This window comes from Chiloscyllium plagiosum, unplaced genomic scaffold (assembly GCF_037043375.1).
Source record: "Chiloscyllium plagiosum isolate Xiang-an unplaced genomic scaffold, Cpla_swu_hap1 HiC_scaffold_22, whole genome shotgun sequence".
In the NCBI taxonomy this organism is placed as follows: Eukaryota; Metazoa; Chordata; class Chondrichthyes; order Orectolobiformes; family Hemiscylliidae; genus Chiloscyllium; species Chiloscyllium plagiosum.
Window position 1 is genome coordinate 26,072,427 of NW_028270160.1, and position 22,871 is coordinate 26,095,297.

The following is a 22,871-nucleotide window of genomic DNA, read 5'->3' on the forward strand; positions in this document are numbered from 1 at the left end:
ATTTGTAACACCGTTGGCTCTCAGATGGATCAGGTGGTGCACAGTCCAAGGTCCTGTATCCTATCCTGATGCCTTCTGCAGCATTACATGTGCACTGTTAGCTGGCATCTCTTCTGGATAACATGAGCTGTCTGCTGAAAAGGGACTGATGGCTTCACTGCACAACCCATACCAGTAGTTTGTTTTTTAAACAGGATGTGGGCATCACTAGCAAAGCAAGAGTTCGTTGCCCAGCACTAATTGCCCATAAGGCAATTAAGAATCAATCACATTATTCTGAGTTTGGAGTCATAGAGTCATAGAGATGTACAGCATGGAAACAGACCCTTCAGTCCAACCTGTCCATGTGGACCAGATATCCTAATCCAATCTAGTCCCACCTGCCAGCACCTGGCCCATGTCCCTCCAAACCCTTCCTGTTCATATACCCATCCAAATGCCTCTTAAATGTTGCAATTGTACCAGCCTTCACCACATCCTCTGGCAGCTCATTCCACACATGTACCACCCTCTGCATGAAAAAGTTGCCCCTTAGGTCTCTATTATACCTTTCCCCTCTCACCCTAGACCTATGCCCTCTAGTTCTTGACTCCCCGACTTTGTCGGGAAAAAGACTTTGTCTATTTATCCTATCCATGCACCTCATAATTTTGTAAACCTCTATAAGGTCACCCCTCAGCCTCCGACGCTCCAGGGAAAACAGCCCCAGCCTGTTCAGCCTTTCCATATAGCTCAAATCCTCCAACCCTGGCAACATCCTTGTAAATCTTTTCGGAACCCTTTCAAGTTTCACAACATCTTTCCAATAGGAAGGAGACCAGAATTGCATGCAATATTCCAACAGTGGCCTAACCAATGTCCTGTACAGCCGCAACATGACCTCCCAACTCCTGTACTCAATACTCTGAACAATAAAGGAAAGCATACCAAACACCTTCTTCACTATCCTATCTACCTGAAACTCCACTTTTCAAGAAGCTATGAACCTGCACTCCAAGGTCTCTTTGTTCAGCAAAACTCCCTAGGACCTTACCATTAAGTGTATAAATCCTGCTAAGGTTTGCTTTCCCAAAATGCAGCATTTATCTGAATTAAACTCCATCCGCCACTTCTCAGCCCATTGGCCCATCTGGTCCAGACCCTGTTATAATCTGAGGTAGCCCTCTTCGCTGTCCACTATACCTCCAATTTTGGTGTCATCTGCAAACTTACTAACTGTACCTCTTATGCTCGCATCCAAATCATTTATGTAAATGACAAAAAGTAGAGGACCCAATACCGATCCTTGTGGCACTCCACTGGTCACAGGCCTCCAGTCTGAAAAACTACCCTCCACCGCCTTTGAGCCAGTTCTGTCTTCTACCTTTGAGCCAGTTCTGTATCCAAATGGCTAGTTCTCCCTGTATTCCATGAGATCAGTCTCCTATGGGGAACCTTATCGAACACCTTACTGAAGTCCATATAGATCACATCTACTGCTCTTCCCTCATCAATCTTCTTTGTTACTTCTTCAAAAAACTTAATCAAGTTTGTGAGACATGATTTCCCATGCACAAAGCCATGTTGACAATCCCGAATCAGTCCTTGCCTTTCCAAATACATGTGCATCCTGTCCTTTAGGATTCCCTCCAACAACTTACCCACCATTGAGGTCAGGCTCACCAGTAAATAGTTCCCTGGCTTGTCTTTACCGCCCTCCAGCTTTGGTCTCCTTACTTGAGAAAGGATGTACTGGCAGTAGAGGAGGAGCAGAAGAGGTTCACTAAGATGGTTCCAGAGTTGAGGGGGTTGGCTATGAGGGGAGACTGAGTAGACTGGGATTATATTCATTGGAACTTAAACGCAGAAGCATCTTACAGAAGCATATAAAATTATGAAGGGAATAGATAAGATAGAAGTAAAGAGGATGTTTCCACTGACAGGAGAAACTAGGACAAGAGGGCATAGCTTCAAAAGGGGAGCAGAGTTAGGATTGAATTGAGAAGGAATTTCTTTACCCTGAGGGTTGTGAATTAATGAAATTCCCTGCCCAGTGGAGTGGTTGACGCTACTTCAGTGAATACTTTTAAAGCTAAGATAGATATTGTTTGAACAATAAAGGAATTAAGGATTATGGTGAGAGGGCAAGTAAGTGGAGCTGATGCCATGATCGTATTGAATGGCAGAACAGGCTAGAAGGACCAAATGGTCTATTCCTGCTCCTAGTCCTTATGTTCTTGTTCTTATAATCTTCGGGGAGTAGTGATTGGGCACCTAATTTACATAGAACTAGCAGATATTGTGAGCGTTATTCTGGTTCCCGCCTGTCACATGTCGTTGCAGTGTCCAGTACCTCTCTGCCAACAGTAAGATAGGAATCTCCAGAACACTTTCAGCCACCTGTCTTTGCAAAAGAGCAAATGGAAAATCCTACCACTCCTCAGAAAATGGCCCACCCTGGAATTCCTTCACTTCTCCTCTGCCCCTGCCAGACCACAATCAATATAACACTGGAGAAAGTGACATGGAGTTGTACCAGTGGTAACTGGCTACTTTGGGAGCAGAAGCAAGTTTGGCATGTCCTAGCACTGCCACCTTAGTATAGTTGGCTTTGTGAATGTTGCATGAAGATTCCAGCCTAGGCTGGATCCCAGCAGAACACTGCCAATATCTAGGTCATTGCATTGGAACAGCCCAACAATCCTCCACCCTGACATGACCACATCCAGAAGATCAAGATATTCCACTCAATAACCTAATGGTGATGGAGTTCTAACAAGATAGAAAATACATGAATTGACGTTATATTTTGCTGCTGAAATATTCCATTTACTTCTTTATACATTTCTAATAAGCCTTGGAACACATTTCCACTATCCATCAAAGTTTTGATTAATATTTACTGCTGGAGCAGATTCAAATGAAAGCCTGTTTTAAACATGTGATTAGTGATATTTTCACTGTTCTATGTCTCAAAAGACTTAGTCACATGGACTGCTTATGTTGTTCAATTCAGCTTGCTAATTTTCACCTAGTTAGTGGATTCAAGCCAATGATCAGGATATTATCAGACTTACACAGAGTTATTGTAATCTGATGAAATAATTCTTGCCTTTCCTCACTGCCTTAAGGTATTTCCTGGCACCAGTGCCGTTGGCTTATAGGCTCATGATGCTCACAGGGCTTGAGAAACTCAGATGATGATATTAGCATAAGAATTTATCCATTGTTGGTAGATTAAATGCTAACTCGCATTAAATCATTACCAATGTATAATCAAATATGCATTGGGTAATTTTTTAAATGATTGACAACAGAAAGGGGAAAACTTACATTTTATTTTAATTAATAATTAATAATTGCATTAAATCAATTTTACAAGATTTTCAAACTATTTTACATTTATAGCAATTATTTGATTTAACTGTTAGAAACAGCAGTCGCAAAACTGTTTCTTCAGACAGGTTGTGGTTGCACATTGTTTGCTCTATCAATATGAATATAGAAAACAGTTATTTATCCTATGCCTGTGTTACAGTTGCAAAACACATTTGTCTATGGATGAAAATGAGACAGTACTAGGTCAGAATGAAATCATTCAATACTCTATTTACTCTCCCATACAATGGATTTTCCCAAGGTGCTGATGTACAGTGCTCCACATTCCTTTAGTTCTGATCTACAATGCTGCAAGTCTTGCAAAACTAATCTGCGCTCTTACTGGTGTAACCTTGTATTTAAATATAATAACCATCAGTATGAATATGGTTAAAAAGCACCTCAAACATCAATATGAATATGATTTCTCAAAAGTACCTCTGCTTAACAGCACAAAAATATTTCCTTTGCACTTTAAGTTTAAATAGGTCAATGCTTTCAGGGTAATATGTCATGACTAGGTCCTCTGCCCCATTTGTGTTATTTAAAGTTTTGTTAATTTCCCCATTAGAGGCTGACAACTTTTTTAAGGAAAGGAATCCCCTCAATATAAAAGGAAAATCACAGGTCTACTTTTCGTACTGTAACAAACCAAATAAAATCAACAATACTCAGACATTAATTGACAGGCAAAGAATATTTCAAATAAAGAGGTAAAGTTCTTTTAACTAGTTGATACAATAAAGATATTCTTCATATAGTTACAAGTATTCCCTGCACAAATGTGACACTAGGTGCAAACTCACAGTCTTTCCAAATTGGACTTCACAGTGTAGAATATCTCATGTATGTTTTATCATTTTGGTCTTTATGTTACATTTACCAGCAGCCATATTTCACTTGAAGCCCCTGGATTAGGTTACCACTGACAAGGGTGTACATCTCTGAACACTCTCTGACTTGACAAACCTATTGGCAGAAATTCCCCAGAGATTTCTTCTCTTAGCTGTTTAAATCATCTGGTGGGTTCTGGAAACACTGAGTCAACAGCACTGCATCCTATCCAATCTATAATCCCTTGTCCTTGCTTTATTTTTAAGTCACTACCCTTTCCAACTGCATAACACACATGGGAACACAGTCTCTGCTTTATTCCCATGTACCTGTTGCATCACAAGTACCAATTTAAAAAATGCAGACGTCAAAGCTGTTCCATTCAAAGAAAGTTTTGTTTATGTTCCCTCACACAAATTTTCAGTGTGTACTAAACTGTCAAACAGAAAAAAAAGGGTTAAATCCAACACCACTGCAATTAGTTTTCTATTTACCCTTTGTTTCTTAGCTGTTAATCCCCATTGCAAATAAGGTCACATAGGCATTTTTTGTAATCTAAATGTACAACAATTGAGAAACCAATGAATCATCTTTAGGAAATTCCACAATTTCTCAAAAAAACTCCATAGTCCTTGTATACTAAAAGAAAATATAAGCTTTTCCCAAAGCATATAAGTCATCACTTTTTGCAGTTCCGTGTTACGTAATGACATGTATAAGTCTTATGGGAGATGTCACACATTCAAATTGCAATTGAGATATTCTGAAAATATGTTTTTATTCTTTACACAATAAAGCATAATATCTTTATGTAGATAGTTAAAAGTAAGTTAGATACTTCATGTATTTTACCAGGTTAAGTAATTTTCCAAATATATACTGGACCAGATGTGAGCAGTATTGTGAAAATTCATTGTAATGGTCTAAATGGATATCATCACTATACCAGGAAGGAGTCCATTATATTAATGCTAAATAAGGTTTAGCTGCTTCAAGCAATAACAGAACTGTCTAGAAGGTAGCACACAGTCAACCTATTGTTGTATCTACAGAATCATTTGCAACTGTGCAATAATCTACAACTTTCAATAATTTGCAGTGGGAATACCAGAAGACAGCATTTATCTTGATCAGAAAAAGAAAATCAGATTTCAAGTCATTAAAGCTCCACTCTTTAGATAATCATGGTGTTTCAGTCTGTGTGTACTTAAATGTCAATGGGTTTGAAGGAAGTTCCAAAAAGTAATATGTCTGTGCTATAATTAACAAAGAGTCAGGTGTTAGCAATATCCTCCTGCTGAACAAAATCAAGAACCATAACAGTACATTTTTGTTGGTGATGTTGACGGACAAATGCTTAACATTCCTTTACTATGTTTCTTTGTCCACTAGTTTGCTGATGTGTTAATCTATTTAGGATAAATGAGTGAACATCTCTGTTAAATCATCTAACAGAGGAATGTTATAGCAATGCAGGTTCTGGCTAATTACCATTCTTAGAGAAAAACTTTGTTTTAATTTGAGTTACAACAGTACTTCAGTAATCAAGGGGTCAAAATATTATCCAGTTTTCTTTTAGTTCTTCATAGCAAACTTCTTCTTTCAGCAGGTTCTGTACGAAATTGATTTTTACAGTGCTATAGATAAACTGTCAAATGACGATTCAATGTGTTTTGACAAGAAAAGTGAAACAAAAACAAAATGAAAAACTTCTGAGACTCTTTGTTTCTTGCCCTTTTTCAAGAACAAAGCAACCTCCTTCCATGCTGCCATCCTTCAGGGAAGTGCAGACTGTCAGACAATACAGCATCCTGGACTTTCCTGCTGTGAACTACACTGCACTGCAATGAACCAAGTGCTGATGCTGTATAAATTCTTATTGTATTTCCTGTAAGAACTAACTTCATGATTTTATCTTAACAAAATATTTACTGCATTTTATCTATAATGCTGATCAATGTTTGCAGGTTGCTTATTAGCACAGGCTTGCATTCATAAAGAGTATTTGAAAAGTTTGGCTTGGATATTGATGGAAAGATTTTCAGTTGTTGGATACCTGCTTCACACCTGAGAAACATACAACCAGTTGGAAGTCACGTCATTTTATTGAACAGTTTGGTGTTAATACAACAATCATTTATCTTTTGATTGGCTCTAGCAAGGAAAGATCAGGCACTACATTCAGAAATCCTTCCAATATTTGAATGGTCATTATGAATTATCAATGAGCAGCAGTGTCCATTTACCATGTCCAAACCCCACACCTTCGCCACTACATGATCTCATCTTTTGGAAAATGATCTCCTTTTCTAACAAAGTCAAAGGGGTGAATTTCATCCTGATATTTAGACCCCAGGACATAAACAACCTTTCAGGGTTTTGCACGAATCCATAAGAATACTTTTAATGAAATTCCTTTGTCTGCTTACCATTGGATATGAATTCGTTTACTCTGCTCTTGCCATTGAAATATCAGATAAACAATTTTATGCTAATATCATAGTGTAGTTTCAGCCCACGCATTTAAATTTTTGTCCCATTGAGTGACAGGTATGAGATCCACCACTATTGAGAAATGTACAAAAAAAGACTTGAAAATATATGACAAATAAATGGTTTCCAGTATCCCTCTACTGCACATTAGCACTAGTAAATTAATAGCTTTGTATTTCAGCTTGGACACCTTTATTGTGGCAAAAGCCATTAAAATTCCAATGTGCAACAGCCCTGATAAAACAGCACAATCTTCCAGTTCCAATATCACTTGAAATTTTCCATGAAATGCTGTTCAATTACATCAGCTCATGGGGACATAGTTAATAGGAGTATTCCTTCATAAATTGTCTTCCAATTGATTCCCAATGTATTTAAATCAGCAGGCACAGGTTTTGCTTAATAAGAAGGATTTGATAAATAGGACAATTTCATTTCCATCAGAACATCTAATTAGTAAGGTTTAACAGTTTTAAAAAAGTCTACAATTATTTATGCTATGTAGCTCCTGTATGGATAATATGCATTTTAATGTTAATTGACATGCTGCCTTTCTGTATTTGCTTAAAGAAATCCATATCTACCTATCTGTCTCATTTGGAATCGAGCAATCATGTTACATTAGAGACTGGCTTTGACAAACACAGACAGATTACAGTAGCATTAAAGTGTGCTCCAAGTTACTTCTAAAACATGTTGCTTTTCTGAAATATTTGTCGGTGAACAGAAGATACTATCGTTGTCATGTCATCATACAACTGAATGTCTTCTTTTTGGGAGTAAGTTTCTATTCATTTCCCTAGTGCCAAAAGAAATTTGAGTCACTTCTGTTTTTGTGCAACACACAGAGACAATTCAGTCAATACAGTGTGCAGCAATGTGCAAAGATGATGATTTGCCCTCATGATTACTAGATTTCTCATGGGGCTATTTAAGCAAGAAGTTGAGAAACTCAATCATAAGGAGATTGGGAATGACTTACTCAAAACTCATTTTACACCCACATGATCAGTACAAATGTTGGAAAGTCTTATCTGCCCTAAGAGTCACAGAATGTGCCTAAAAAAGTGATAAAACCAGAACAAATGTTTAACCAAAATTTTAGTTGCCACTGTCTAGAGAGACAGGATAGGGCTTGGCTTTGATACCTTTCGCACTATTCTGCCGACAATGGTGCCTAAATATTTTGAACTTGAGGAATTAGGAGATAGCTTTGGCTTCACAGGAAATTCTCCCACTGTAAAGAGCAATCCTCAAAGGATTTTCTGACTTTGAGGTCATTACCGTAACTATGGTGGACTTCCTATTCTCTGCAAAACAGCTCATTGCAGAAGAATGCTATGGGTGGCCCGGGAATCCTGCCATAGCATTATCCTCATGCTGCAGGAGTAAAAGCAATCAGACAGCCTAATGTATGACTCTCAGTAGTGGCAGAAAGAATCTCATTCCTAATAAAAAGCTTATACTTGAAACATCAACTCTCCTGCTCCTCAGATGCTGTCTGACCGGCTGTGCTTTTCCAGCACCACACTTTTCAACTCTGATCTCCAGCATGTGCAATCCTCACTTTCTCCCGAAAGAGTCATAAACTGGTACAGTAAGGCACTGCCCACAAAACTTGAGTTCTTGTGAAAAAATAACAATCCAGATGACTACATGCCTGGAACTGGCATATGATTTGTAAATGTTAGCTCTGGGGCAACATTGCTCACTCTGCTGCTTTGTCCAAGTTATGCTTCAGCTTCATCCTCTGGAAAGCCCAGCATTGTTTCTTCTTGTATATTCGTTCATGGGAAGTGGCCAGGCCAGTGTGTATTGCCCATCCTTAATTAGCCATGTGGAGGCAATAGTGAGCTGCCTTCTTGAATTGTTGCAGTTCATTTGGTGTAGGTTACCTGACAATTCGATTAGAAGAGGAGTTCTGGGAGTTTGACACTTCAACACTGAAGGAAACAGCAACATGCTATGACCTACTGCCTGGTAATGCAATGAGAGGTCATCTTGCTTGTCTTTTGTTAATCTGTGCAAAACTTTGTCTGGACATAAATGTTTGCAGATTCCTCATCCAGAGATTCCTGAATGATTTGTCCTTGTGAGTTTTGGAGAAGGTTATTTTTCAGACTAGGAAATGTATTTGCATAATCATTGTCATGAAGAGGAAAAAGATTGAAGAAGCAAGATTAGAGGAACTTTAAAGTATATTGGCGCAAAAATGAATCGTTTCCATTATATTAAGGTCCATCACACAGGTTTAATGAGGCTATCAATTGTTTAATGTGCTGCCAGGGCTTTTGGGGATTGTATATGCCTGACTATTGCAGCATGCTCTGGATAATTGTAGTGTTAGTTGTATTGAGCTAAAAACATAACACTTGAGGTATTTGAGAGTTGAAGAATCACTACTAATATTGACCTGTGTCATAAAATGGCAAGTAGTACATTATTGTAAATAGCAATGGTCTTTCTCAGCCAACTTAAAGCTAGTCGCAGTAATAATCAAAGTCATAGGCCATTCGTTCCAATGGGTCTGCACCAATCAGAAACAACCAGCTAACTATTAGAATTCCATTTTCTACCACTTGGCCCATTGCTTTGTATGCCTGGCATTGCAAGTGCGTATCTAAATATCTATAAATACTCTGAGAGTTTTTGCCTCTACTATCAAGCAGTGTATTCCAGGTTCCCACCAACCTCGGTGAAAAAATGTTTCCTCACATTCCCTCTAAACTTTCTGCCCCCTTCCTTAAATCTATGCCCCACGGTCATTGATTCCTCCACAAAGGAGAAAAGTTTCTTCCTGCCTACGTTGTCTATGTCCTGAGTGATTTTCTATATTGCAATCATGTTCTTCCCTCAGTCTCCATTTCTCCAAAGAAACCAACCCCAGTCTGAAGAATTAGCTGAATCAAATGCTCTGATGAGCAACTATGTGTGTCTGCAGAAATACTCTGGGAAAAGTTGGTCTTCCTGAACCATTAATTAAGGCAAGAACATAAAACCTATGCACAATGCAAGCAATTTACTTCTCTCTTGTATCTGAGTCACTTTAAAAGCAGGTTTGTTTTATGGAGTGAAAACATTTCTCTCCTAATTGTTTGAAACATGATTTTACGATGAGCAAAAAAAATCAGTTAAATACAGATTAAAGCTTTTTCAGTGTCACCATGATCTGGGACCATTTTGCATATCTTTAAGAATAAGAAGCAATAAGCAAAGGTATAGTTTCAAGAGAGTCTGTCTGTCCTGAGCCAGCTCATCATTAAAACACCTGTGCCGCCATCCCTCCTCCACCGCCTCATCGCCATCTATACCAGATCCAACTAACAATGAAGTTGCCACTCTTCAGGTGCCATCTTTAACCACTGGGCTGATTCTCCTCCCCCATTGGTTTGTCACCGCCAATGCCGGACCCACCAACGTCTCTCGCCCTGGCCCCACCTCGTCGATCTTGCTGTGATTCTCTTCCACCACCGTCAGCATCGCACTCAAACAACAAAGTCACTGATCCTCAGGTGCCAGTCCTACCTCACCGGCAACGCCTCTGCAAATGTAGCAGCCACCGATTCCAATGCCAGGTCCCGTGCTCACCCCAGAAAAGTAAATAAGGGCTCACTCAAATCCCTTGTAGGCTCACTCTCTGCCACCACAAAGTCCATGCTGAGCCCACTCAAGTCCATGCTGGTTCTACTCGAGTACACACTGGGATTCCTTGCTGCCAATATCACCTCCCCCCCCCCCCCATGCCAAGTAATAAGTAAAAAGAAAAAGAGGAAAAAAAGAGATGAAAAGCAGTTGGAGCAGATGAGCCCCAGCTCAGGGACCCTTCTCCACCACCAACTTGAAAAGTCCATACTCCTAATAATGTCAAAATATGAAAGTCAATGCATTGTGAATATAGACAATTGAAAATCCAATGGCAATTTAATTACTTGTGGAACTTGTTTTATTCCCATTCCAAATGACCACATAATAAACAAAGGCTATGAATAATGGTTAGATTACCTACAGTGTGGAAACAGGCCCTTTGGCCCAACAAGTCCACACTGACCCTCCGAAGAGCAACCCACTCCCCTCTGACTAATGCACCTAACACTATGGGCAATTTAACATGACCAATTCACCTCTTTGGACTGTGGGAGGAAACCGGAGCACCCAGACACAGGGAGAATGTACAAACTCCACACAGTCACCCGAGGCTGGAATTGAACCTGGGACCCTGGTGCTATGAGGCAGCACTGAGCCACCGTGCCATCCACAATAAAACCACTTAGCCATCACTTTCCCTGGCTGGGTCATTGAGTAGATTCAAGGCTGAGATAGATGTTTTTTCCGTATCTCAGACTGTGTATCAAATTGAGTGTCCTGAATTTTGCAATATTGAGCCTAGTGTACAAACGATATACAAAACTGTATATCAGTTCCATAAAAGCAATAAATATTTAAATGCTGCGTGGAATAAATTAGTTCTGGGCTTGGTTTCCAATTCATTGTTCCCTGTGTGTGGTTGCGCACTTCCTCCCAGTGAAGAGGCCCATTGGATCAGCCCGTGGAGGCAAGGAACAGATTTCAAATGTGGATGGCTAACAGGAAGGCATTCGCTTTCTCATCTGATCCAAACTCTGCCAATCTATAACTTTGAGGTTCAATTTTGACTTTTCAGGCTGTATTTTTTTCACAGTTATTTTTATCTTTGCTGCTTGCTTTCATAGTTACTTAATACTTTGCAGCACAACATTCGAAGGTTAGATTTTCGTCTTCACAATTCCAACTGGGAGCCTTGCTTGCCAGAAGCACATGTTGAAAATCTAAGCATGCACAGAGCATGATTTTTCAACTTTTATTTTATCTGAAAAGTTTAGCTGTTGCATATTCTGTACACATTCAGGTTTCTGCCAGGAGCTTTCACTGAACAAAACCTCTATTCCCAATAATAAAGCTACTTAGTGGCCAGTCTATACTTGCTTACATTTACTGTTTGAAATTCAAGCTTCCCAACAAAAATATTCAGAAATTGATGAATATATTAATATATCTATAAGATCTATATGGCCAGCTTTTGCTGGAATGAACCCTAACAGTTACATGTTTAGAATGTCATTTTCTTCTGCCTAAAGATAGCTGGAAATGGGTGCTGATAGCAACAAACTGAGGGTCACAGGGTATCTAGAATTAGATTAGATTACTTACAGTGTGGAAACAGGCCCTTCGGCCCAACAAGTCCACACCGCCCCGCCGAAGCGCAACCCACCCATACACCTACATCTACCCCTTACCTAACACTACGGGCAATTTAGCATGGCCAATTCACCTGACCTGCACATCTTTGGACTGTGGGAGGAAACCGGAGCACCCAGAGGAAACCCACGCAGACACGGGGAGAATGTGCAAACTCCACACAGTCAGTCGCCTGAGGCGGGAATTGAACCCGGGTCTCTGGCACTGTGAGGCAACAGTGCTAACCACTGTGCCACCATGCCGCTCATAATATTGGTGAGCAACTGGGTCAACAGTATGTCTCCTTACACGATGAGATTAAAGGATTGCAAAATTTGCAATATTTGCAGGTGACACAAAGCTGGGTGGGAGGGTGAAGTCTGAGGAGGATGTAGATTAGATTCTCTACAGTGTGGAAAAAGGCTCTTCAACAAGTCCACACCGAACCTCTGAAGAGTAAACCACCCATATGTAGAGATATTGCAGTACCATTTGGACATGCTCAGTGAGTGGACAAATGCATGTCAGATGCAGTGTATCATGGATAAATGTGAAGTTATTTACTTTGATAGCAAAATTAGGGATGCAGATTATTATTTGAATGTCTGTAAATTGAGATGGGGGCATATTCAACGAGACCTGATTGTCCTCATGCATCAGTCACTGAAAGTAAGGACACAGGTGCAACAGGCAATAAAGAGGACAAACTGTAAATTGATTTCATAGTGAATTGAGTCCTGGTATATGGATTTTGTGCTGCAATGATAATGGGCGTTCAGGAGGCCACTCTTGCAATCATCTATGGGGTTATAGTCTCCTTATTGAAGAAGGATGTTCTTGTTCCAGAAGGAGTACAGTCAAAGTTTATCAAATTGATTCCTGGGATGGAGGACTGACATATGAGGATGAGTCAGTTAGGCTTGTATTTACTGGAGTTTAGAAGAATTGAGGGGGTGGGGGGGAGGTTTTCATAGAAACGTGTGAAATTCTAACAGGAAGAGACAGGTTAGATGTAGGAAGAAGTTGGGGAGTCCAGACCAGAGGTCATAGTTTAAGGAGAAGGGGTATATCCTTTTGGATTGAGATGAGGAGAAATGCCTTCACCCAGTGAATTGTAAGCCTATGGAATTCACTACCACAGAAAGTGGTTGACACCAAAAGATTATGTATTTTCAAGAAGGAGATAGACATAGCTCCAATGGCCTAAGGAATCAAAGGATATGAAGACAGCAGGATTAGGATATCGAGCTTGATAACAGCTTTGATCAGTTTTGATCAATGGCGGAGCAGGCTTGAGGGGGTCAAATAACTTAGTCCTGCTTCTAGCTTCTATGTTTCTATGTGAACAGAGGAAGGATTAAAGAGAAGAGTGTAGTGATTGTAACAAGGTCAATCAGGTTGGCTTCATAGAATATGAGTTCCCTGAATGAGCCTGTTAATCAGGTTCAATCAGGGAAATCTAACTGACAGATAAGATCAGGAGAGACCCCCTTCATTATTTTTCACATAAGCATTGCCCTTACCAGGTTTGGCTTGTTACTGGTTCACTGGCCACATAGGTGTGTACCTGATAGTGAAAATACTGAATAACGATTTTTGCACATGGTGTCTTCACTGAGTCACTCATACACACACAACATGGCTGCTGTGAGAAGAAAATTAGCACAACTGCTATAGTGCAATGGTAGTGTGAGGATTAAAAAAATACAATAAACAAGAGACTCAGAAACATCTCTCTTCAGAAAAAAAATTCAAGACTGTCAGGCATCCTGTTCACTCTGAGAGGTGGCTCTGAGGGAGCTGGATCAGTGTCAAGTACTACACACGTGTAAATAAAGGGTGACTTGGGGACTGGATATGGACCTCTGTGGCAATGAAGAGGGAGGTGGGGTGGCGGGGTTAATGATATAATCATGCAAAAGCACCTACCAGCTGAAGTCCAACTGGACTTCAGACACTACAACTGACTTTATCATTGGAAAATGTGGCAAGTGGAGCACATGAGTTGCAGGATATTCCAATGGAAGTTGACACCCTCACCAGTCTCTGTGAGCTTGGGGAACACCACTTGAGTGAAGGCAATTAGATAGCCTCACTCAGGACATATTCTGAACAGAGGGACTCTAGGTTAGCCCACTGCAAGCCAAGCTCTGGGCAAACAATTAACATTTTCTTCAGGATCGGAGCCAGCAAACCATTGTAGTTGCTGCCAGTGTGCTGACTTGAGGCAGCCAAGTGTCCTACTAGACCTAAATGGAATAAGAGAACTCATAGGTTGCTATCCAAGGGAGTGCACACCCTGGAAAGTCTGCTTAAATCTAGTTTGGAACAGTTAAATTGCTAAACAATATCCAAACCAAAACCAACCAAAATTAACACCAGGTTAAATGGTCACCCGGTTCTAATGGGGGTCAATAACTGTACAGCCGTTTCAGTGATCACAGAACCAGTCTTTAACAAAATTTACTCTTGACTCCAAATCTCAAGTTTGACCAAGATCTCGGCTAGACTGAGAACCTTCACCGGGGAACCTTCACCGATTAAGGGAACAACTTCTGTTCCGGTCTCTCATGAGAAGAAGCTGGTTTAATTATCATTGATTGTAGTAAAAGGGTCAGGCCCAAGCTTGATAGGGCACAATTGGTTCAAAAAGATTCACCAAGATTGGCTCAACATTTTTCAATTAGAAAATGGCTGCCTGAATAAAGTCCTAATTAAATACCTAGATTTTTTTCAGGAAAGGCTAGGGACTATGAAAGGAGCCAAGGCCACCTCGCATGTTGACCAGGAAGCAATTCCAAGATTCTGCAAGGCCTGCCAAATGCCATTTCCTTAATGGTGAAAGTAGAGGCAGAAATCAGAAGGCCGGAAAGTGAAGGAGTCATCAAGCCAGTTTAGTCTGCAGAATGGGCAGCAATGGTTGTACTGATCGCCTTTGTGGGAATTTTAAACAAGCGGTCAACTGCGTTCCACAGCCTGATAAATACCCAATTCCTTACATAGAAGATATATACGCAAAGCTGCCCTTCACAAAGCTGGACACAAAGCCTGCTTGGTGATTGTGGTGAGATGAAGATTCTCAGAAGTATGATACAATTAATACCCATAAGGGTTTATACAAATATTCAAGACTGGTATTTGGGGTATTATCAGCCTGTGCAATTATTCAATGCACAACGGAGAAGGTCTACCAGGTCACCATTTATCTAGATGACAATGTGCTAAAAAGAGAGAAGACCAAAATTGCACTTAGAGGACTTGGACATCATCCTTAGATGTTTATACCAGGCGGGAATGCACCTTAGAAGGCAAAAACATATGTTCCAGAAGCCCCAAGTGGTCTACAAGGTCGACAAGACCAGTTTACACTCATTGGAAGATAAAGTGAGGATGATCAAGGGTGCCCTGTCTGTACTGGAGCTTATGCCTTTCCTTGGGCTGGTGAATTATAATGGGAAATTCATACATTAACTGACCTCCATGTGGCACCTTTGCATCCAGGACTTTGGCTAATGCAGAGTGTAAACACATCCAGATAGAGATGGAAGGTTTGGCAATCATATTTCAAGTCAGAAAATTCCACCAATACCTTTACAGATATAAATTTGTAATAATAATGGACCACAGACCCTTGCTAGGTCCACTTAAAGAGGACAAAGCAGTATCACCCACAGCTTCAGCTAATGGTCTGGCAGAAAGAACAGCCCAAACTTTGAACGTAGGCTTAAAGAAATACAGCTGCAACCTCACTAGATACCAAACTGTCCATTTTTTGTTTGATTATTGGTTCACTCCACTTGCAACTACAGGGATGGCTCCAGCAGAGATGCTAATGGAGAGAAGACTCCACACCAGATTAAATCTGATCTTCCTGGACTTGGTTAGTGGGCGGTGGGGGGCAGTGGGAGTGAAATGGTATCAGGAATGACAGTGCTGGACACAAGATTCTACTAAGCAAGAAAAACAGTTTACTTCAGGCAAGAAAGTTTGGCGTAGGAATCACGGGAATGGTCATAGAGTCAGAGAGTCACAGAGATGTATAATATGGAAGCAGACCCTTTGGTCCAAATCATTCATGGCGTCCAGATATCCTAAACTAACCTAGTCCCATTTGCCAGCACTTGACCCATATCCCTTTAAACCTTTCCTATTCATGTACCCATCCAGATGCCTTTTAAATGTTGTAATTGTACCAGCCTCCAGCACTTCTTCTGGCAGTTCATTCCATACACACACCACCCTCTGCATGAAAAAGTTGCCCCTTAGGTCCTTTGTAAAGTTTTCCCCCTCACCCAAACCTATGCCCTCTACTGTTGGATTCCCATGCCCAGGAAAAAGACATTGTCTATTTACCCTATCCATGCCCCTCATGATTTTATAAACCTCTATAAGGTCACCCCTCAGCATCCAACACTCCAGGGAAAACAGCTCCAGCCTATTCAGCCTCTCCCTATAGCTGAAATCCTCTAGCCCTGGCAACATGCTTGTAAATCGCAACATCTTTGCAATAGGAGGGAGTCAGTCATGCCTGGGTAGAAGGCATGGTTGATGTGAGGTCAGATCCACTGATATATAAAGTTTGGGTAGATCTGACAGTCCCGAATAAACACGTGGACCACGTGAAAGCTGCAAACTTGCAAACAGTGCTGGAACAAAACGCACCTGGTTGCTCAACATCCTTTCTGACTGTTCTGGGACCCATGGGTTCTCTTTCTCTGTCAAGCATTGAAGATATCTTGGAATCTGAGATGGACATGGAGGATGTTGCTGCTTTGACTCCTGAAGAAGGGAATGAATTTCTTCCAAGATGCTCTGGCCTCAAGATGCAAGCCACTATGTGTTACATGCCACCCATTTCAGAGACAGAGTTGGAGGAACCTCACCCGGGGGGTGTTAAAACACCCCAGGGGGGTGCTATGAAAAGAAGAACTGGTCTATGTTCTCAGACTCAGAGGAGGAGGGATGGAATGACTGTAACAAGGTGAGTCTAGTGGACCTCATACAATATGGAGTAGATTAACAATCCCAGTCAGGGAGCCCAGGCTGACAGATATAAGCAGAAGTGTTCAACACCCTGTTCACTCTGAGTGCTTCTTCTGGGGAAGCTGGATCAGTGTTAAGGATTCTCCATGTGTTAAAAAGGGTGACTTGGTGATGGGATACTGGTCTATGTGGAGTAATTTCAAAGAGTAATTTCAATGTTAATTGAATAAGTAAATAGATAAAAAAAGGAAAGGAAGGATTAGATTGAAAGAGGAAAAAATGAACCAAAGGAAAAGAAAGAAATGGAGTCAGATGTTTTTAAGATCTCTGTAAGCATTTTACAATTTGAGATTCCACATTTATGATTTTCTGACCAGTACAGCATGTTTTACTGTCACTATTATTGCATTGAAAAGATACTTACACTGATAACTGTGGACAATTAGTGTGTAAATTCAGCCATGTCATGAAATTCACACTAAAATCAATGTGCAAAATATTGTTTTCACAAAGATAAATACAGGCAGGGAAAATCTCTCAACAACTTGTAATAATTTATAGCTAATGGGGGAATCACACTAGAAGCCATTGTCTGATTTGCACAATGCTAATAGTGTGCTTCCTTTAGACACCATTATTTCATCAGTAAAGTCTTGTTCACATACATATATATAACGTAGCTAAATAGTCTAAGTTTGAGACAAATGTAAGATAGAGACTTTACTTCAGAGGAAGATTAATAAAGCTACTCTTGACTTCATTCAGAAAATGTTCTATATTCCTTAGTTTCATGTTGAGTATCCTCCACATTTACTGTACATTAATGCGTTCTATTAATCTACTAGAACATGAATGAACCATAAATTAATTGTTTTTATTTGACCAACACTGTGGCTACACTCTATTACATCATGTTCCATATGGTATTTCAGCAGTCAGTTCCTATATGGTCACTGGTGATAAGTATTCACAGTTGTTAAATGATATCTCATGGCTGAGAAAATAGATTGGGGTGCTCTTGGGATCTTACAAAAATAATGATGCTTGAAATCTTGGAGATATAAAGTATTCCTTTCTAACCTGGTTCTCAAATACCAATTCTGATTCCTCTCTTTGCACCTTCCCTGCCGCTGTATAACTGTACTCTGCACTCTGTTCTGTTACCCTGATTTACTTTGTATGGTATGATCTGCTTGTATGGCATGCAAAATAATACTTTTCATTGTATCTTAGTACATGTGACAACAATAAATCAATCAATCCATCAAATCATTGATATTTGAGTATGACCAATTGTTGAACTCAGTAATCTCCAGTCAACAGTCAGTTGACAAATTTCAGAGTCCTGAAGGCTTCACAGATAGTAGGAAAACTCAACACTGGGTTCAAACTGTCTTATTGAGTTTCGGCTTCACTCCGTTGTAAATTACAGCTTGGCCTCCATGGCAAAGTATGAATCTGTTGGAAAGGAAAATTGAACTTTTGGAAATGTTGGTGTCTGTAGGATCATGCAAATATCAAAGACCAGTCACTGCTACCACTCTCTGATCTTTGTGTTTTTCTCCGAGGATTTTAAATATGTGCTGACATGGGTTCTTCAATTGTTCCAATTACTCCTTTAATTCCTGGTTTGAAACCTTCTATTTCAATTTCCACTCTGATTAAGCCCTAGTTATGAATTAGATCCCAGTGATCATCATTCATTCTGTCTCCTTAGCTTTCTCGGCTTTGTTGCAATCTTTACCAAAGTTTATTGCATAATGCTCCTGTTATTCAATTCCATGGAACTGCTGCCACTTGGATTCACTCCTAGCTATCCAGTCAAGGCCCAGAAATCTCTACTGATGGCCTCCCGTCCCACTTGGCACTGTTGTCAAGAATACATAATACTTCTATTTCATCCACCCGCTATCCCTTGTTCATATAATTCAAAATCATGGAATCAGTTTCCACATGCACTCTAGTTACACGCAGCTCTACCTTTAGTAAAATCCCTCAAATCTATCCCCATTACCAGAATAATATTATGTGTCCAGTCTTGGATGAACCATAACTTTCTGCAGCTAAATATTGGAAAGATTGAAATCTAGGAGCTTAGTGTCACTCCGTACTAGCAACATCTCCTCCAGCCCTTTACCCACTGACTCAGACAGAATTCAATCCTGTTTTGTAATCTTGCTTGTCTGAGTTATGACCTAATCTCCATCAGCAGAGAGACATTTTTCTCCACTTTGTCATATTCTCCAAATCCATCCCTGTATTCAATTATTAGACCCTGAATTCTTCATTTGTGGCCTATCACCTCCAGATTCAAGTGCTTAAATTTCATCTCATGAAAAATCAAGCTATCAAACCCAAACTAATTTTTCTTGCAATCATTCATGACTTTTAAGTCAACTATTTTGGCTCCCAGAATCCAAACATATCAATTTTTTTCTTGGTGTTCAAATGTTTGCATCACTATCCTTCTACCCATCTCTTTTTCCTTCACTCGTATCACAATCTCTCTGTCCCACTTTCTCACACTTATTGTGTGTGCTTCGATTCAATCATTGGCAGCTGAGTCTTTATCCATCTAGCTCATACAGTTGGAATATCCACCCTAACCTCCCTACTTCTCTGCCTCCCTCTCTTCCTTGAAGACCTTCCTTAGAATCTAGTTCTTTGATCAAATTTTAGGTCTTCTCTCCTAATCTCTCCTCCTTTAGTTTTGTGTTCATTTTGTTTTCTGTTCAACCTTTACGAAGCTTCATGGTGTCATTTTACCTGAAGGATACATTGAAGTGCTATCTTGTATTCAATAGAATTCTTTGATAAGAATAAGTTCAGTGAATGCCTTCTTCTGAGCAAATAAGATCATCAAAAATTAAAAATCCATACAACACTGAAATAGATTTAATAGAGAAGCAGCTTAGAGGCAGCAAGGCATTTCATTATGGCTTTTCAGATCTCGATTGTAAATGAACATAGGTTCAATTCCAGTCCCTATTCTGTCATGGGATGTGGGCATTACTGGCTGGCTAGAATTTGTTGGCAATCCCTAGTTGCCCATGAGAAGGTAGTGGTGAGTTGCCTTCTTGACCATTGAAATCCATTTGGTGTAAGTGCACCCACAATGCTGTAATGGAGGGAGTGCCAAGATGTTGGTCCAGTTCCTCATCAGAGATACTAACCTGTTCCAACTTACCACAGTTGACACAACAATCTGCAGGGACAGAATCTTGGTTCATCAGACTAAGAATGAGGGACAAATTCAAAAGAGGCTAATTTACAACAGGGGTAATAAACAATGCATATTGCCTTATTACATACAGGTAAGCTAAATGGTTTTCAAATTAATTCAAGCAATCGCAAAAAGAAATACAATCTGTTGAGCGGCAACAATGTGACAAATGTATATCTGGTGAACCATAAGCTGTAAGAGATGGATATCATTTCCCTTGCAATGGCTGAATACATAAAATATTAATACCCATTCTAAAGTGCTGATGTCAGAATTGAGTCAATTTTCCAAACAGGATTTGGTAATCGCTTGTCACACACAGTAGTATTGCTTATATGCTTTTAAACTTGTTCTTACCCAGCTCCTTATTTGACTGTAGCTCCACATGATTTCAACATAATGATCTGAACCATGGGCACTAAATAAAGAAATCTAATCCTACCAGGAAGAAAGTAATAATGCTCCTCCCAAGAGTACAGAGCTCTTGGTTCAGTTCTCTCTGGCAGCACTTAGCTCTTTGAACTGCCAATATGTGCGGGCAACTTAACAAAAAAACTCCGGGAAGAAATCTCTAATTGTCATCAAGTGATTTACTTTCTAGGGTGGGCAGGCTGGTGGCACAGTGGGTTAGTGTAATGGCATGCTGTTCCAGGCAATGGTAACACATGGATCTTGTTTGTGATTTCCATCACATTGGATTCCCATCATAGCTAAGCTGTCAAGGGAGGCAGGGGTGTAACAGAGGGAAAGTTAACTCCTGCCATGTTTGCACATCTCTAAGCAGATGGCCCTGATTGGGAGAAACCTCTCAGCATTTCATCCATGCATCCTCTTGACTAAGAAATGACATGGGACATGTAGTGAGCTATCAAATGCAACTATTTCATGAAGTAGAGGGAGCCCACTAATAGAAATAAGAATGACATTTCACAGCAAATGTGAATATTCTGCACATCACATTCATGATATTTCCCAGGATCAAAAGTACAATTTTGTATTTTCTTCTTGTTAAAGCTGGAAAGGTGAAAACAAACTGCTGTAATCCATAAGATGGCATCACTAAGTTATTGTTACATAGCAACTATAGAAGGATAAGAAACGTATACAAACTACATGAAATGAAAATTGCAGTGTTGAATGTTTCCTACTCAGTTATTAAAATCCACTGTCAGTGTTCAAAGAAGCAGATACAGAATTGATATCTATTTTATTGATTCAGAATTTACATTTGATGTCTTGTTCCTTCAGGTCATAGTGACAAAATGCATACTTACAATGTGAGACTATATATAATTAGAAGATTTACTATAAGAAGTTCAACCTCATCTTTCACAGATTTGCTTACAAAGCATGACCTGCCACTGAAATGCGATGATATATAAGCACTGCTACGAGAAAGAGAGTGAAAATGAAGAATACAATGTTATTATTTGCTTTGGGAAGGATGACTGAAACATAAATGTATTACCATAAACTGCAACTATACTGGAATTTCATATGAGCTTCAATTCCTCTGCAGCACTGCCTCCTCTACATAGTGCAAATACATTGAGTAAAATATTTGTGTTTAGAATTATTTGATAATACTGCAATGAGAGAGAGTTCTTCAAAATCCAATGACAACTGGATTCAATGCAAAGAGTGGAACAATTCCACCGCCAAATGAGGTAGTGAGAAACCTTCTCATATGATTTTTCTCAGCTCCTCATCATGTCACATGACCACAAAGCAGCAATAACAAAAGACAAGGACTGCACCTGACCAGCTTTGCCCTGCTCTCTCTACAGAAGAAACATTCTTTTAAGTGCATGTCCAGATTAGCAAAAAATATACTTGAATTAATCTAGTTTAAGTGTGAATGTGCATCTTGTCATTACAAAGTATGTCCTTCAATCAACATTCTCCAAGGTGCATGGGCAATGAAGTAGATCAGAAATTTTTAATGTAATGTTTACCAAAGAGTATGACACTAAATGCCTGTAATATGTCATGCTGTTTAAAGTGAGCTACTATAAGAATTCATTTTTAGCTAATATTTTCAAACAAGAACTAAACTTAGTGAAAGAACTTAGTATGTATTGAAAAATCAACATTTCTAAATAAGCTCAAAGGTTTTCACTCACCAACTAATGTAGAATGGAAAGTTTTGAAACTTTGAATATTTGTCACATCAAGACTGGGGAAATGTGTTCTGTTAATTATTGCCTACTGGTGCTTCTGATACCCGAAATCTAAAGTTTAGCAGTTAAAGAAAAAATGAGTGTTAATTATTGGAAGATCTGGAATGCTTTCATTTTTTAAGACTTTCAAAACATACTAATCAGGAATCATCAATCATAACTGTTTTTTAGCTGTGTTCTGACAGCCTTCCAAGTATTTCTCATCTTTACGAGAAAACTAGTTTGCCTTATTAACCATTGGGTGAGTCTGATTGTTGATGGGATTGGCCAGTGTTGATGTCATAGAATGTAAGAACAATTATATTGATTAGGGAAAAACTAACAGTACAGGCAGATCATTTGCTTACTTTGAGAAGTGAAAATTCAAATTTTCCTTTCACCCAGCCTTTATTGCAAAGTTTGACATATATTTTAGTTATGTATTCCATTTAAGAACACCTTATAATTCTTTTTGAATTTGTGTATTCAATTGTTACTCTATCCCAAACTTTCACCTAACTTGGTTAAGTTTCATTCATTTCTGTCCGAATCTCTACTATTTTATCAAAAGGTTTTGGTTTCTCTTCACTCACTTCTAAAATACGAAT

At 39.5% G+C, this 22,871-nt stretch overlaps 1 long non-coding RNA gene across 2 annotated transcripts in view; it reads right to left on the minus strand.

The window, feature by feature from the left end:
- LOC148145962 (uncharacterized) overlaps window positions 1-22,252 on the minus strand; it is a 125,061-nt gene extending 102,809 nt beyond the window's left edge. For both annotated transcript variants that reach the window (XR_015761001.1, XR_015761000.1), the window contains exons 1-2: window positions 22,228-22,252; window positions 20,055-20,115 (exon numbers count right to left, since the gene is read on the minus strand). This is a non-coding gene — a long non-coding RNA (uncharacterized LOC148145962). The remainder of the gene's footprint in view (window positions 1-20,054; window positions 20,116-22,227) is intronic.
- Window positions 22,253-22,871: the final 619 nt, after the last annotated feature.